The 19,065-nt window shown below is 41.3% G+C and overlaps 1 pseudogene; it reads right to left on the bottom strand.

Moving 5' to 3' along the window:
• Positions 1-525: 525 nt before the first annotated feature.
• Positions 526-12,978, bottom strand: LOC123610418 (annotated as a pseudogene).
• Between the last annotated feature and the right edge of the window lie 6,087 nt (positions 12,979-19,065).

Raw genomic sequence — 19,065 nt, 5'->3', positions numbered from 1 at the left:
AGAGAGAAGAAACTCTTCACCCTCAGAACCATACAATAATATCTATTTTTTCACTGAGATCTATTTTATTTTATTTTATTTTATTTTGAGATTTAAATAACATTGGCTCCAACGTCTGGATTCTTGGAGAGCTAAAGCCCTCCCAAAGGTGTCTTCAGATTACCAGGAGCTCATTTTCTCATGGGTCCATCAGGTTTGCAGTTTGCACATCCTGTTTTCAAAAATAATGAATGGGTTTTTATTTCTCTCCTAACTTTTATTTTATTTTTTTTTAATGTTTAATTTTACTCTTTATTCTTGAAAGAGAGAGAGAGAGAGCACAAGCGAGGGAAGGGCAGAGAGAGAGAGGGAGACACAGAATCCAAAGCAGACTTCAGGCTCCGAGCTGTCAGCACAGAGCCCGACGCAGGGCTTAAACGCACGAACCGTGAGATAGTGACCTGAGCCAAAGTCATATACTTAACCAACTGAGCCACCCAGGCGCCCCTGTCTCCTAATTTTTAAAATGTGAACATTCTATAATTCAGTCATAGCCTTTACTTCCAGGTGACTTCTTCACTGGGTCTCAATTCCCTCTTAAACAACAAACTCTTATTCTAGAAGGCAGTTAGCTTTTCTTCATTCTTTCTGTGTAGATAACATCCAGGGACAAATCCCATTGGCACAAGTAAATGTACCCAGTGGTCACAAGCAATGTGAGTGACGTTCGTCATGAGTGCTGCAGCCTTGGTGCCAAAAACGACCCCACAACCAGTCTGCACATCTTTCTACCGCTCAAGTCCCTTCTATGAAACACCATGCAGTGACTGCATCTAGCACAATACTTAATTATGTTATTCAGTGCACAAAGTGATTCTGCCTGGGTGGAATTATATGCTAATTCTTTTATAGATGTGGAAAGATATGATGGCTCTAAGAGGTTAAGAAATTAGGCCAAGGACCATAGCAATATTTTTCTAGATATGTCTCCTCAGGCAAGGGATACAAAAACAAAATAAACTGGCATTAACAAACGCCAACGGACACATGAAAAGCCACTCAATATCACTCATCATCAAAGAAATACAAATCAAAACCACATGAGGTATCACCTTACACCTGTCAGAGAAGCTAGGATCGAAAAGACAAGAAATAACAAGGGTTGGTAAGGAATGGAGAGAAAGAAATCCTCATGCACTGTGGTAGGAATATAATTTGGTGCAGTCACTGTGGAAGACAGTATGGAGGTTCCTCAAAAAATTAAAAAACAGAAATACCGTATGATCCGCTAATTCCATTACTGAGTATTTTACCCAAAGAAAACAAAAGCACTAATTCAAAAAGATGTATACACCCCTATGTTTACTGAGGCATTATTTACAATCGCCAAGACATGGAAGCAGCCCAAGTGTCCACCCACAGATGAATAAATGGGTAAAGGAGACGTGGTACACACACACACACACACACACACACACGCACACACAGAGGAATATTAAAAAGAATGAAATCTTGCCATTTGTGACAACATGGATGGACCTAAGTGAAATAAGTCAGAGAAAGACAAATACCATACGATTTCACTTATGTGTAAAATCTGAAAAACAAAGCAAATGAACAAACAAAGCAGAAACAGACCCATAAATAGAGAAAACAAACTGGTGGTTGCCAGAGCAGAGACAGGTGGAAAGATGGGCAAAAAGGGGTGAGGGGAGTGGGAGGTACAGGCTTCCAGTTATAAAATGAACAATCAAGGGGTGCTTGGGTGGTTCCGTTGGTTGAGTGTCCGACTTCGGCTCAGGTCATGATCTCACGGTTCATGAGTTAGAACCCTGTGTCAGGATCTGTGCTGACAGCTTAGAGCCTGGAGCCTGCTTCAGATTCTGTGTCTCCCTCTCTCTCTGCTCCTCCCCGCTCGCACTCTGTCTCTCTTTCTCAAAACAAATAAACATTAGGGGCGCCTGGGTGGCGCAGTCGGTTGAGCGTCCGACTTCGGCCAGGTCACGATCTCGCGGTCCGGGAGTTCGAGCCCCGCGTCGGGCTCTGGGCTGATGGCTCGGAGCCTGGAGCCTGTTTCCGATTCTGTGTCTCCCTCTCTCTCTGCCCCTCCCCCGTTCATGCTCTGTCTCTCTCTGTCCCAAAAATAAATAAACGTTGAAAAAAAAATATTAAAAAAAAAAAAAAACAAAAAAAAAACAAATAAACATTAAAAAAAATTTTTTTAAAGATTAAGTCAAGAGGATGAAATAGGGAATATAGTATATTGTAAGTATTGTGTATATTGTGTATTGTATAGTATATTGTATAGTGTATAGTGTATAGAATATTGTAATATTCTATACTGTGGTATATTCTATATTGTGTAATAGTCTATATTGTGGTATAGTGTGGTATGGTAGCTACACTTGTGTGAGCATAGGATAACATATAGAGTTCTCAAACCACTATACTGGATACCTGAAACTACTATACTAATGTGTTTTAACTATACTTCAAAAAAATAAGTATATAATAAACAAAATGTTATGTGGTTAATTTTGAGAATTGTGCTTGCTCATATTAAGCTCCTTTGGAAGACCTGCTTATAGATTCAACTGCCTATAGATCAAATATTGATCTGTTTCCTGGATTCTGAAGATGGATGGTACAGGCCTGCAATGTTTGGGTTTACAATAGTTAACCTAAAAGCTTTTCTAAAGGTAGCCTTAGAAATTATTGAGTGGTAAATATCAAGAGCCCTTTAACCATGGAAATGTTTTCATACCTACTATCACGTGTGAGTGTGTTTGTGTGTACCTCATTTGATATTTGTTACAATTCCTCTATATTTCAAAATCTAAGAGAGGGGCTAATGCTAAAAGAAGTATAGTGGTAAAATAGAAAAAAATGCATAATGATGATGTTGGTTTTATTTCTGTATGTATATTAATGTGATGAGTCCTAGGAGAGGGGAGGAGGGGAAACTTGTCTTCTATGTCAACTTGAAGCAACTGGACTTGGTTTATTTTATAATTTATAATATTAAAGAGTAATGCTCATTTGCCTTTACACTTAATGCTTACATTTAATAAATGTTTTCCACTCCAAAATAAAAAAAAAGAAAGAAAGAGGGGGCACCTGGGTGGCTTAGTCAGTTAAGCCTCTGACTTCAGCTCAGGTCATGATCTTGCATTCTGTGAGTTCGAGCCCCATGTCGGGCTCTGTGCTGACAGCTCAGAGCCTGGAGCCTGCTTCAGATTCTGTGTCTCCTTCTCTCTCTGCCCCTCTGCCTTTTGTTCTCTCTCTCTCTCTCAAAAATAAATAAACCTTAAAAAAAATTTTTTTAGAAAGAAAGAAAGAAAGAAAGAAAGAAAGAAAGAAAGAAAGAAAGAAAGAAATCAGGCCAAGGAAATACAGTTAGCAAGTCAAGGAGCCAGGATTTGAATTCCATCTGACTCAGTGGTAATCTGTTACATTGGTGGCCCCCGTGACCCATGCCTCCTGGTGGAGGCATCTGGACCCACGGAGGAATGTGGACTGGGCCTGTGGCTTGCTTTAGGCAACAGAATACAGGTAGAGTTTTAGGCCCAAATTCCTGGGAGCCCGGAGCTGCCTTGCAAGAAGAATGGCTACGCCCCTGGCGAGACCATGTGGGGAGGGAAAAGCTCTGAGACCACGTGGAGAAGCCAGGCCCCCAGCGGCTGAGTTAAGCTGAAGCCCCAGGCATACGATCACAATTAAACCATTTCCATCAACGCCCACCTGCCATGCCGGGGATCCCAGCTGAGGCATCAGACATGATGGACATTACCCCTCAGCAGACGTCATGTGCAGCAGAGATGACAGGGCTTTGCCTTGTCCAAATTCCTGACCAGCAGAATTGTGCAAAATGATAAAAATGGTTATTTTAAGTCACTAAGTTTTTGATTAGCTTGTTATGTAGCAATAGCTAATCAAGACACAACTCTGTCCTGTGGTTGAGGAGACAGAGATGAACTCATGAAGTCCTTGGACAACACAGAAAAATGGGCAGGGAAAGAGCAGGTAAAATGCAGTTGTCTGGGCTGGAGAGGAAAAAAAGACAAAGGGTATAATTATGCAGACCTCTAAGTAAGGGAAACAAGAAGTAACAGAATCTTTAGGTCACATACCTTTGCCAGGCAGCATTTCTGCCCAGAGCAATTCTCACAATAGTTAATGCAAGGAAAATAAAAAGACAAGATTCAGAACTGTCTATTTGCAACAAGAAGGTAATAGACCAAAATGTTCACAGCAGCTTTGTCTGGGTGATGATACCACAAAAAAAGCCTTGATGAGTTAGTTTTTTGCTCTCTTCCAGTTCTTCAATATTGTCTACAATGATAGTTCTTATTTTTTTCAAAATTTTCATGTCAGAGATTAAAAAAAAAGCACACGGGTTTAAAAAATCTCCCCAACAAGTGCCTCAGAAAAGCACTAACCATCCATCCCCCATTTCCTCTCCCTATCTTGTGCCCCAAAGGCAACCCCTTTAACTATTTCTATTTTTAGTACTTTGAGTGGTTAGGTCCACATCCTTAAATAATGTGCCTATACTTCTGTTACTTGGTTTATTAACCTGAGGCATCCATTGGTTCCCTGCTGCAAAAGTCTTACTATTTCATTCAACAAATATGTTAAACACCTACTATGTGCTGGCACCATTCAAGTACCAGTGACAGGGAAGAATAATAAAGAGAGGGTTCCTGTCCTTTTATGGCACATATTCTAGTAAAGGGAGATGGCTGATCAAAAGCAAAGAAATAATATCCAGTAATAAAAAGTACTATGGAGAAAACCACATAAGGCAGAATGGTTGAGTATATTTTCCAAAAACTGGCCACAACAATGTTTTCCATCCCACATGCTCATCTAGACTTAATACTCACTTATCAAGAAGTAGTATATATTTTCCTTACCTTCAAATTTGGCTGGATTAGTGACTTACTCGTAATCAGTAGAAAATAGTAAAAGCAGTGCTGTGTGATTTCCAAGTCTAGGTCATAAGAAGTGATAAAGTTTCCTCAGTTTGCTGGAATACTCTTGAAACTTTCAGCTGCCATAGAAAGAATCCAGCTACCCTGAAAGTGACATGCTGTGAGGAAGCTCAAAGTAGCCCACAAAACAAAACCACATGGAGAGACCCTGAAACTATAAGAAGAGAGAGATGCCCAGCCAGCTCCCAAGTGTTCCAGCCCCTCGCCTATCCCCCTTCACCTTTATCTGACAGCTGAGTCTTGAATGGTGAAAGAACCAGCCTTGCAAAGGTCAGGAGGCAAAACAGTACATGTAGAGGAAACAGCAAGTAAAAAAAGACCTGAGTTAAGAATGAAAGTTACTGCGGGCGCCTGGCTGGCTCAGTCAGTGGCACATGCAACTCCTGATCTTGCGGTCATGAGTTCAAGCCCCTCCTGATCTTGCAGTCATGAGTTCAAGCCCCATGTTGGGCATAGAGCTTACTTTAAAAAAAATAAAATAAAAATAATGAGAGCTATTGGTTAGAATCAAAAAGACAAGAAATAACAAGTGTTGGTAAAGATGAGAAAAAGAATCCTCATGCAATACTGGAGAGAAAGCAAACTGGGGCAGCCACTGTGGAAAACAGTATGGCATTTCCTCAAAAAATTAAAAATAGAATTAACATATGATCCAGTAATTCCACTCCTGGGTATTTACCCAAAGAAAACAAAAACACTAATTCGATAGGTACATGCACCCCTATGTTTACAGCTGCATTATCTACAATAGCCAAACTATGAAAAGAGCCTAAGTGTCCATCCACTGATGAATGGATAAAGAAGATGTGGTGTGTGTGTGTGTGTGTGTGTGTGTGTGTGTGTGTGTATTCCATTAATAGTAGTGGAATAGTACTCAGCCATAAAAAAGAATGAAACCTTGCCATTTGCAATGACACGGATGGAGCTAGAGAGTATAATGCTAAGTGAAATAAATCCGTCAGAAAAAGACAAATGCCAGATGATTTCACTCACATGTGGAACTTAAGAAACAAAACAAACAAACAAAGAAAAAAGAGACCAAAAGAAACCACTATTAACTACAGAGAAAAAACTGGTGGTTGCCAGAGGGGAAGGTGGAGTGGAGGGGATTGCTTAAATAGGTGAAGGGGGTGGGGTGCCTGGGTGGCTCTGTCGGTTAAGCGTCCGACTTTGGCTCAGGTCATGATCTTCCAGTTCATGAGTTCAAGCCCCAAATCGGGCTCTCTGCTGTCAGCATGGAGCCCACTTTGGATCCTCTGTCTCCCTCTCTCTCTCTACCCCTCTCCTGCTCATTCCCTCTCTCTCTCTCTCTCTCTCTCAAAAATAAAATAAGCATTAAAAAATAATAAAATAAATAGGTCAAGGGGATTAAGAGTAAATTTACTGTGATGAGCATTGAGTAATGTATAGAATTATTTTTTTTTTTTTAATTTTTTTTTTCAACGTTTATTTATTTTTGGGACAGAGAGAGACAGAGCATGAACAGGGGAGGGGCAGAGAGAGAGAGACACACAGAATCGGAAACAGGCTCCAGGCTCTGAGCCATCAGCCCAGAGCCCGACGCGGGGCTCGAACTCACGGACCGCGAGATCGTGACCTGGCTGAAGTCGGATGCTTAACCGACTGCGCCACTCAGGCGCCCCTGTATAGAATTATTGAATTATTATATTGTACACCTGAAACTAATATAACACTATTTGAAGTATACTTCAAAAAAAAAAAAAAAAAAAAAAAAGGAATGAGATCCACACCAAAAGACAAATAGAAGAATTTTCACAGCAACTTTTTCACAATGGCCAAACTAGAAACTAAACAGGATATACTCTGGTATAATCATACAATGGAATACCACACTGCAATAAAAAGAATAAACTGATGCATGTAGCAACATAAATGAATCTCATATTGAATAGAGGACAAACACAAGAGTACATACTCTATGTTTTCATGTATTTGAGGTTCAAAGATAGGAAAAACAGATGAATGGTGACAGAAATCAGAAGAGAGGCTATTTCTGGGGAGTAGATTGGAAAGAAGCATGAGGGAACTTCCTGGGGGTGCTGGCAATGTTCTCTATCTCAATCTGGGTAATGACTGCAACACACATATAAAAATTCACCAACTGTTCACTTAAGATTAGTGCACTTCATACACACCACGGTATTTTATATTTCAATTAAAAAAAATTCAACTTCTTATGCTAGAAGAACAGAAACAGGTAGTGTTCATTTACTTCAGCTTTTCTACCTCTTCCTCATCACTGGTTTCCTTTGCAACTTTAAATAATATACTTAAATCTCTAGTTTCTGTTCCATCAACTTCTGCCAATGGCTCTTGCTTCTACCAAGTAAAATGAACATATTAGGGCTACTACGCTTACTCTCCCTTCTTCTTCAGTGCCTCTTTCTCATCCCACTTGTTTTCAGCTGTCCTTTACATTCCTTAGAGCAATAAGAGTTACGTTCTGTCTGTAACCATAATGAAGTCTTCTGGGTTTTAAGTTATTCCTAAATGTTCAAATCCAAGAAACAAAGTTTACATTATTGTGATGATGTACATATCATTCCTGGTTGAGTCAAGTGGGATGGACAGAAAGACATGACCTTGACAACAGGGCCAATGCCACGCCCTCTTTATAATTTGAAAAAGAATATTCTTAGCATCTAAGTCAAATCAATTCTCTTTTATTTCTGTATCAGTTAGCTACTGCTGCATAATCAATCACCCTTAAACTTAATCCTTTAAAAACAAAAATGATCTATTATTTCTTATGAGACTATAGATCAGCTGAGTGGTTCTGCTCATCTGACCGGGCTTGGATGATCTCTCATGGACTCACTCCCATGGTTGTGTTTGGCTGCTGGATTAGGCTAGGACAGATTGGTCTAGAATTGCCTTGGCTTTGATGACTTAGTTAGTGTTTCTCATATCCTTCTAACAGGTGAACCCGTGTTTGTACTCATGGTGGTGGCAGGGCTTCAAGAGAGAGAGCTGAAACATGAAAGTACCTTTTCACGTTTCCTTCTTGGATCATTTGCTACTGTGCTCTTAGCTAAATCAAGTCCTATGACCCAGAGCTGGGGTGTTGGTAGGGAGGCTACAGAAAGTATGGATATAGGACAGCCCTTAACTGGGCCGTTAATGCAAGTCACTAAGTCTGCTACACTTATATTATCAATGCCTCAAAATTATACCACGTTTTCCTTTGCTTCACTAGTATATTTATTTTCTAGTGTTTCTAATTGGTTCTTTTTTTGCTATTGAAAGAAGAAACATATGTTTTCTTCACTACATGACTATTATTATTGACCTTCTTATTCCTTTTTTCTATTGTTTGAAAATTTTTCCATGCTTCCTAAAAACATTCTTGTGAAAGCCCACTGAGTTTTTGATCTAATGTGAACTGATTGTGTTTAGGTTGGTTGAGCAGTTGATATGCTAGTTTCTTTTTACAGCATGCCTGGGGGATTCCACTGTGTCATATATATCACATCTTCTTTCTGCAGAAAGGATACATGAGGGGTGAAATTTCTAAGCCCTTTCATGTCAGATAATAAGTTTGATGACTTAATCTTGTTCCTTTATTGATGACCTGCTATTTCTTAACCTCCATGATGTTCTAAGTTTCACTTTAGTACCTCTAGACTTGCTTCTTTTTAAAACACGTTATAGCAAGAACTCAGAAGTCTCTTTCAAACCAAGGACTTACATCTTTGTAGAAAACGTTGTCCATATTTCTTTAACAAATTCCTTCCAGTGGTTTCCAAAATCTCTCTTCACTGACCTCCTATTATTTAGAGGTTAAACCTCATAGAGTAGTTTTCTATGTTTATTATCTCTCCTATTTTCCATTTCTTTGATTTTGTTCCATTTCCTAGGTGATTTCCTTTTTTCCCCTATGTTCTCTATGGATTTTTTTATAACTGCCATTATGCTTCCAAAGATTTTTCTTGTGCTCCTGACTGTTCCCACCACCCCCCCCCACACACACACAGGTTCTTGTTTTATAAATGTAATAGCTTCTCAAATCTCTTTGAAGTCATTTAAGGTTTTTTGTTTGTTTATTTGATCATGCTTCTTTCTGTTCTCTGATTTATCTCCATTTCCTCTGGGATTATTGTTCTTTTGACTTCGTCTTTCTTTTCCATTATTCAAATTTTTAAAGTCTTTTTTATAGTCATTTGTTAACTGTACATACCTAAGAATAAGGGATGGATTTTTTAAGATAGTTGATACCGATTTCCTCTGCTAGTGTATGTTTTTGTCTCTTTCTTTTGACCTCTCCCTCAGCTGAGAGTTCTGTTTAAGTGGCCAGGGCTTATTTCTTAGCAGACTTTGCTTTAGAATGAACAATAAGGGAGAAGGTTTGAGGTTATAAGATCCAAAGATCCCAGAATGGGGAAGGCTTCATTCCTAGAGCCCTCTAGGTAGTAAACTTTCTTTAGAGAGTCTGTGGTAGATTGTTAACAGTATGGTTCCCAATGAATCACATCTCCCTCTGTCCCTGCCCCTTTAACAATGGCTTTGCAGCATCCTCATCAAAAGTTGAAGTCTATTTCTCATCTCTTAAATCTGGTCTGGCCTGTGACTTGCTTTGGCTAATGGGATGCAACAGAAGTAACATTATGCAAGTTCTGGAGCCTTGGTCTCAAGAGGCCTTGCAGCTTCCACCTTCCTGGTCTTAGAATGTTCCCACCATAATGTGAGAAGGCCTGAGCTGGATAACTGAATGATGAGACACCATGTGGAGAGGCACTCAGATGACAGCCATAACTAAGGCCCTGGCCACCTCAGAATCTCCAGACCTAACAGAGCTGCCAAATGACTACAGCTGCATACATGACTCTAGGCAAGAGCCTGGCCAACCCATAAAATTGTGAGAAATAATTATTTTTTTTTAATTTTCAGCCACTAAAATCTGTAGTGGTTTGTTATGCAGCCATGATGGCTGATACAGAGCTTTAAAATTTTTTTTTTTGTTTGTTTTTGTCTGGATTGCCTGTGTTCTACATGTGTGAGGTAGATGCTAAGTGAAGATTTAATTGGCTCAGTTATTCTGAAAACATAAATTCAACTAACACGTTTTCTATCCTTCTCATTCTAGCCCTCACACCAAACATCTTATAAGCCTTGGTAAGTCAGAAATTGCTGGCCACCTGACCCAACAGCCATTCTTTCCTCCCTACTTAGTAACACAACTCTGATTTTAGCAATGCATCCAGCTAAGACAGTATATTTCTAAACCTTGCAGCCAGGGGCTGCCACATGAAAAAGGGTCTAAGTGGAAGAGTTCTGTAGGATTTCCAGTCTACTTAAATGGAATTAACCTGCTAGGCAGGGTCTCTTTTTGCTCTTCTATTCTTCCTTCTTTGTGTTGCCCGGAATGTGGAAGTAATGGCTGGAGCTGGAGCTGCCACTTTGGACTATGAGATGACTTTGAGGATGAAAGTTATGCACAAAGGGTAGTAGGGCTGAAGAGGAGACTGAATCTCTGATGACACAGTGGAGCTGCCCTTTCAGCTATGCACTGCCTACCTCCACAGATTTCTTTTACATGAGAGAAGAATCAGCTTCTCTCTTGTTTAAGGTACCGCTAATTACTTATGCCCCCCTCCACACACACACACCCTGCTTTATGTACTGAACCTAATCCTAACTATAATAATTTGGTTTCTGCCTGTCAGCCTGGGATCTTCCTCCACTGCATCCATCAGCCATGTGTATCTTGGGCTGCTTCTATTTTTAGAAGGTCCATTGGGCTTTAAAGTATCTTCCATGTATCACCTTAGTAGGTTCAATCGTTCCTCTATCTTTTTGAAATAATAATTTTCAAAAAGTTATAATAATGGTTTTAACATCCTTGTCTGATAATTCTAACATCTGTATCAGTTTGTATCTACTCCACTAACTGAGGTTTCCCTTTTCGGGATTTCCTACAATTAATTCTGAAAGGGCCCTATTATGTCTTAGGTTGGGCTCCCCTAGAAACAGACACTGATATAAGGACTTGAGTTGGGGGTGATGCCAGAACCAGGAGGGGAGTAGGAAAGTAAGACAGGAAGGGGAAGTACAGGGTGTGATAAGAGCAGGTTATTGTCATGGGCATTTGGGACCCACTCGCACTAGTGAGATGGTATAGAACAAAAATGTCCTCTCCAGGGGCAAGGGAACAGGGATATTTAATTTTTTTTAATGTTTATTTATTTTTGACAGAGAGAGACAGAGCATGAGCAGAAGATGGGCAGAGAGAGAGGGAGACACAGAATCTGAAGCAGGCCCCAGGCTCTGAGCTGTCAGCACAGAGCCTGACACGGGGCTCAAACTCACAAACTGCAAGATCATGACCTGAGCCGAAGTCGGACACTCAACCGACTGAGCCACCCAGGCGCCCCTAATTTTTTTTTAATGTTTATTTATTTTTGAGAGAGAGAGAGAGACAGAATGTGAGTGGGGGGGCGGGGGGCCAAGAGACAGGGAGACACAGAATCTGAAGCAGGCTCCAGGCTCCGAGCTGACAGCACAAAGCCTGATGTGGGGCTCAAACCCACGAACTGCGAGATCATTACCTGAGCTGAAGTTGGATGCTTAACCGATTGAGCCACCCAGGCACCCAGGGAACAGGGTTATTTAAACACTGACTCCCATTGGTCATTGGTTGAGGGTTGCTGGCCCATCTGTCCAGATGGGCCTGAGCAAGGCTCCTTTAGCCTGTGAAAGCCCTCAGGCAAAACTTCTCAGGTGCTTGCAGTAGGAAGTGGTTGACGTATCTGGGAATGGTGTGTGCTGAGGGAATATGAGCAGGACTCTGACAATGTCTGCAAAATACATTATACCTGGAACCCCAGTCTCCATTCAAAAAACAGGGAAAGAACTACCTGCCCTCTCGAAAGTGCTTTGCCTTTCCTAGTGTGAGTTTCATTGACTTGCTCTGATTCAATGGACTGTGTTCCTTCTGGTTTATTTTTATTCCTAGGCACTTCACCAAACCTTGTGGGTCTTCCAAATGTAGGAAGAGATATTTTATCCTATTATGTGTAGTCATCTGATGGGGAAGGAGGTGCTCTTTCAAGCTCCAAAGCAGTAGAAGAACATAGCCTCCCTCCTGGCTGGGCAACCAGCCGTCTAGCCATTCCATTTTCTGTGTCATGATGTAATTTAATTTCTAAAAACAACCCAAGTCTGGAGCCTGATGGCCTGGCCAAATCGGGCAAATCTTTGCAACTCAGCTTCCTTATCTGAAAAACAACAAAGAGGGCGTGGGAGGAGGTTATCTTGAGGGTTCCTGCAAGTTCAGGGACTCTGATCTGTATGTTGGCAGGCCTGGCCTACACCTCCACAGCTAAAGACAGTCATCTTCGTATGTCACAGATTTCCACCACTGACTGCTGGTAGGAGGCTTCCCCTTAACCCTGTCCCCAGACTTCTGGTCTCATTCCCTTTTAACTCTGTAATCCCACACCTGAGAGTACATTCCAATGAAATACCCAGAGGTCACGTGGTCAGCATGGACGGGCTTACCACAAAGTCATAGAAGAATGGCCAAATGGTTTATGGCATATCCAGGTGATGGAATATAATTCAGGTAACAGAAACATTTTGAAGAACTGTCAGTGACATACAGAATCACACAGCACATGATACACTATATGAAAAACAGACACCAAATCATATATGTAGAAGGATCCCACTGGTTCCAATATATGATTATATTATAAAAGATAGAGACTGTATTTATATAGGTTTATCTATTTTGTTTACATATTTGTAAAAGATTGGAACATGGACTTACAGTTGATCTCTTTACATTTTCCTGTATTTTCTAAGTTTTTTACAATTACCAGAAGTATGTATTACTTTTATGAACAAAAAGAAAAGAAAAGCGTTTTCTCTTTTCAGAAGAATTAGAACATACTTGAGCCTTCTTATTTGTCTGCAAGAGCTCTAATATGGGCAGTGGCACTCTGCTGGGCGTCTTTAACTCACTGGACTTAATTGTCATGGTCATCGTGGGTAGTTAACATTGCTACCTGCATTGTCTACATACAGATAATGGAGTCTGATACCCTGTTCTTTCCTGTGTCTTGCAAATGCTGCTGTCTCAGTTTTCAGCTGAGTGTCAACGGCGTCATCTTCTGCCCAGACTTGTGCTGACTCTACAGGGAGAGGGTGACCTCATTTATTCTGGGTACAGTTATAGAAGGGGGTTGGGAATTGCAAACGGTGAAGGCTTCAATTCCAATTTGCTTACGCGCCACGGCCTACAGCTACAGCTACATTTTCTGCTACTTTTCCTTAAAGGCAAACAGATTCTGCAAGGCAAAAATGTGTCTTTCAAAAGACCACGCTGCATATTTTAAACATGAAACACACAGCTCATTTATGGATCTGACTTTGACTTTTGTAGCAGTGGCTGTCAGTACCCCACCCCTATGTTCTTTGCCTCCCTGGAGGACTGCCCATGTCTCCCTGTTGGAGGACATCCTCTGACCTTGGAAGTGGGTGTTGTTGGTCCACTCTTGGAAAGGCCAGAAGTGTAAGAGTGCTAATTCCCTGGAACAACCCTGAGACACTGAGGGATAAGAATTGGTGTATAAATATCCCAACTCCCCCTCAGTGGGACAGTTTGGAGGCACATCCCACCCAGCACACTCTCAGAGAGGCCTGGGTGGATTAAGCCCTAATTGCTGACAACAGAAACCTGCTGTTTAATATCTGCGTTATTGGCTCTCCACCCTTCCCTCTTCCCTTATCCATTTCCTCACTATGATCCTGAATAAACTACGTGCATCAAAATCCTTGCCTTGGGGTCTGCTTTTGGGAGAATCCAAACTAAGGAAAACTCACATTTTGTGTACCTGACAATGCTCCGGGCCATTTGGAAAAAAAAGACATCCTCTTTTTTGGTGGAATTAAGGATATTATGTCCATCTACTGCATAGGCCACAAAGCAGGAAGGTGCCCTAAATTCCTACAGTTTGAAAGTCTCTAAGTTGGCTATGTTTAGCACCAGTTAAAACCCTAGGTGCCAGTAAGCAGTGAACTGTTTCCTGTTACTACAAAGGCAGAAGAACTCATTCTGGACACTGACTGCAAAAGAAAAGACAGAACCCACTTCGTTTCCCTACAGCACTGAAGACATTTCTCCCGAGGCCAGCAAGAGCTTTTAAATTACTGCACCCTAAAAATAACATTCTCACTCCTGCATGGGTTATAAAAACTGAAATGGCAGGTTACTTCCATCCACCTCCAGAGCAGCTGCTCAGGAGCTCTGAGTGTTGGGACGGATTATGCAATGACATGGTGCTATCTCCAACTGGGCAAAACAAATCACTCTTCTGTGATGGACTTTCAAGGTAATGCAACAGGATGTTTGAGGATCTATGCAAGGAGGGAAGGGAAGGGGTGAAGAGGGATGAGAGGATTAGAAATTCTGGATCACAGTAAGGGCCTGCATACCTCCCTGCTCGCTTTGGTGAGCCTCTTGCACTCTCCACTGTCACCATGCTCCACAAGGCCCTGATCCTCTCTGCCTGGTTCTTCCTAGCTGGGAGTTTCTCCACACTACATCTGGAATTGACCGCTGCCCTAGTCTTGACCACTGACCTGGAGTTCACCACTGACCTAGAGTCAACCACTGACGGTATTTGGAGGACACACAGGCTTTTGAGTTGTTTACTGATAAGGAGTCAAACACTATCAGCTTTGTGGAAGAAGCCAGAAGCCACAGTTGATTCCAATTCAATTCATACTATGAGTTTTTTGAGTGACAATTATGCCCCAGATGTCACTGCTATTTATCATGACTGTGGAGCACCAGACCAGAGCAGCACCTGCACGGGAAGTCCTTTTCAGAACTTGTTTAAAATGAAACACATCACCGTTAGCTGTGACCATCATTCTGCTATCCATCACTTTCTAAAAAGATTCTGAACTTCTGAACAAGTCTGCCATTACACTATAGGACTGCGTAATTATAGGTTGCATAGGTGTAGAAAACTAGTGGACATAGGATGTACTCAACTAAGGAGAAATAGCAGGTTGGAGGGGATTGTACACAGATGGGGAAGGGGCACTTCTTAACCATGCCCTATTTAATATAGGCTTGATAAATGTTCATTTGAATTGAAAAAGAAAGTCTGGATACAACTACAGCTTCCTAAGGCCCTGAGCATATGTTGACCCAGGACTGAGCAGATTTACGTCTGTCACCCCATTGTAACTATTAACAGCATCCCCTTTCACTCTGAAAAGTACCCGGGTCTGGAATAAATTATATGGACACTCAACCTAAGAATGACAGCTCAAAGAGGCAACTGACTTATTTGGTACCATCCATATATGTATTTCTGGGGTAACTTCTGCTCATTGCCCAAATCTGTGAGCACATCCAGAAATTGCTCATCCTTCTTATCCCTGGTACTTTACAAATGATGGATAAATAAAGACATTGGTTGAAGGAATGAATGGATGGGAGGAGGCCCTACTTGCTGCTGGTAATTGCGGCCTGGAGTCACTGTGTTAAAATGGGAAGAGACCTTCACACTCCTCTTACTTTGTAGGTGAGGAAGCTCAGTCAGAACTATAAAGTAGCTTGCTGACCTGAAATCTCAAGATTATTACTATTCGAAGTGTGGTCAGCACACTAGTGGCAACAGAAGTACATGATAGCTTATAGACACGCAGAATCTCAGGTCCCACCCAAAGCTCATATCAACTTCTGTGAAGGACTGGAGCTTTTACCCCACTGTCAAGCTAATAAATGAGTCTGTTACTCTCATGGATACTGACAGAGGATGCAAGACTCCTAAGCTAGAGACAAAGGATTTTATTACTCATAGTAGAGCAAGCAGCATGAGCAACCAATGCTGCTGGTTTGCACTGGGTCCACCTGCCCCTTCAAGTTCCACAGGGAAGAGGCCCAGGACACTGACTATGACACCAATTGCATCACAGTTGAGGAACACTTAGCTTAGGGAGCTCACTGCTTTCAGAGTGAGCAGTAAGCAAGCATGCTTTTTACTTTTGGGCGGGGGGTGGGGGGGTGGGGATGGTGCAGAGGGATTTTACCTCATCCCTCAAAGTTACTCACAGCAAAAACAACCCTAAGAAATGGCCCAGGTAACAAGGAGTCAAGGGCCTTGCATTCTTAGCATAGCCAGCAAGAACATGCAGGGTCACTCGGGGCCCCCGGCACTTTACTTCTCCCAACAACCTACTGAATCAAACACTGCATTTTAACCAGATCCCTTGGTGATTTGTTTGTATATTAAAGTTTGAAAAGGTTGCTTGCCCAAAGCATCTGGAGTTTACTAATCAAGCCACTCTTATAAGTGACGTCAGCCTAAGACTTATCACCACTGTTAGAATCCATGGCTCTTCCTCTCTGGCCTATTCGTTACTCGTTCCTCAGTCATGTCTGCCTTCATCATACATTTGCATCAGGACATATCTTGAAGTATAACAGTATTTGGAAGGTGGAGGGGGAAAGAGTAAAAAAATGGCAAAGCAAAAGTGGACCTCAAAGAGAAGTCCCAAATAAGGAACTTTTTTTCTCATATATCAGGAAGTCCAAAGGCAGGTAGTTCAAGCCTAATATGACAAATCCACAATGTCATTAAGAACCCATATCTCTCGCATCTCTCTGCCCTTCCATCCTTGGCATTTGACTTCCATACTCTTGACGGCAAAATGGCTATTGCATCTCCAGGCAGCACATCAGTCAAGAAGGGCAAAATCCACATGCCAAATGAGTCTCCCCCTTTCTATCATTAAAATAATAATTATGGGCTTCAAGCTGTACTACAAAGCTGTAATCATCAAGACAGTATGGTACTGGCACAAAAACAGACACATCAATGGAACAAAATAGAGAACCCAGAAATTGACCCACAAATGTATGGCCAACTAATCTTTGACAAAGCAAGAAAGTATATCCAATGGAATAAAGACAGTCTCTTCAGCAAGTGGTGCTCGGAAAACTGGACAGCGACATATAGAAGAATGAACCTGGACCACTTTCTTACACCATATACAAAAATAAACTCAAGATGGACGAAAGGCCTAAATGTAAGACAGGAAGCCATCAAAATCCTTGAGGAGAAAGCAGGCAAAAACCTCTTTGATCTTGGCCTCGGCAACTTCTTACTCAACACGTCTCTGGAGGCAAGGGAAACAAAAGCAAAAATGAACTACTGGGACCTCATCAAAATAAAAAGCTTCTGCACAGCAAAGGAAACAATCAGCAAAACTAAAAGGCAATCGACAGAATGGGAGAAGATATTTGAAAATGACATATAAGATAAAGGGCTAGTATCCAAAATCTATAAAGAACCTATCAAAAACTCAACACACAAAAAACAAATAATCCAGTGAAGAAATGGGCAAAAGACATGAATGGACACTTCTTCAAAGACATCCAGATGGCCAACCAACATATGAAAAAATGCTCAACATCACTCATCATCAGGGAAATACAAATCAAAACCACAATGAGATACCACCTCACACCTGTCAGAATGGCTAACATTAACAACTCAGGCAACAACAGATGTTGGCGAGGATGTGGAGAAAGAGGATCTCTTTTGCATTGCTGGTGGGAATGCAAACTGGTGCAGCCACTCTGGAAAACAGTATGGAGGTTCCTCAAAAAATTAAAAAGAGAACTACCCTACAACCCTGCAATTGCACTACTAGGTATTTATCCAAGGGATATAGGTGTGCTGTTTTGGAGGGACACATGCACCCCAATATTTATAGCAGCACTATCAACAATAGCCAAAGTATGGAAACAGCCCAAATGTCCATCGACGGATGAATGGATAAAGAAGATGTGGTGTATATATACAATGGAGTATTACTCGACAATCAAAAAGAATGAAATCTTGCCATTTGCAACTACGTGGATGGAACTAGAGGGTTATCATGCTAAGTGAAATTTGTTAGAGAAAGACAAAAATCATATGACTTCACTCATATGAGGACTTTAAGAGACAAAACAGATTAACATAAGGGAAGGGAAACAAAAATAATATAAAACTAAGGAGGGGGACAAAACATAAGAGACTATTAAATATGGAGAACAGAGGGTTACAGGAGGGATTGTGTGAGGGGGGGATGGGCTACATGGGTAAGGGGCACTAAGGAATCTACTCCTGAAATCATTGTTGCACTATATGCTAACTAATTTGGATGTAAATTTAAAAAATAAAAATAACTAAAAATAAACATTTAAGATAAAGAGTAAATTTTTTTACAATTCTGACTTTTCTTCACACACAAAAAATGTTGCCAGGAGTTTAAAATATAGGACTATCCCTGGTGTCTCCCATTTTCTGGGAGCATTGGCTTAACTAGTAATAATGGGCAGTTAATGGAAATATGGGGTCCCACCTACAACAGAAATAACTACCCTATGTGATCCAGAGAAGCCTGTTGGGCTAAGTAGGAGAAAGGAAGAGCAAGAGATGTTTGATGTTGTAGTTTTGGTCTCTCCAATGGGTGGTGAAAGGTGGATATCCATTTTGATGGCCTTGACCCTATCCAAGGAACTTCCATAAACACTTCCCATGGCAGTGCAAAATTAAATTCCTGCTTCGGTCTAGCCATGGTCTGTCCTCTCAGGCAGGCAATAAATGATAAGCTGAGTTGTAAGTCAAGACTATGACACCTTCCCCCAACAGCTCTCACCCCTCCATCTTCCTCAGCTCTTTCCTACAGGGAATTTCAGTCTGTCTGCTTGCAGGGCAGATGCTCTAAACGGAAAGTGGCTGTAGTAGGTTTAGTTAAAGCAAACTGTGCATTCAGCTTTAGCTGGCTCCTACTTACTCCAAATCCAGACACCAAAGTCACCCCCAGCCCACAGATCCCCGTGTGATAAGCTGGTTGCATCAGCTGTTGTCCTCCAATTGTTAGAGAAAAATGCCAGTAATTTTAGGAGCGATGCTTTAGGGCTTTTCTACTCCAAGTGTGGTCTATAGACCAGCATCATCTGGGAGCTTCTTAGAAGTGCAGAATTTCCACCCTGACCTCTGATATTTTCAATAAGAAACCGCATTTTAGCAGGATCTCTGGTGATCCAAGTTCACAGTGAAAT

Source organism: Leopardus geoffroyi, chromosome C2, assembly GCF_018350155.1.
Source record: "Leopardus geoffroyi isolate Oge1 chromosome C2, O.geoffroyi_Oge1_pat1.0, whole genome shotgun sequence".
Classification (NCBI taxonomy): domain Eukaryota; kingdom Metazoa; phylum Chordata; class Mammalia; order Carnivora; family Felidae; genus Leopardus; species Leopardus geoffroyi.
This window is presented reverse-complemented; position numbering and strand designations above follow the sequence as displayed.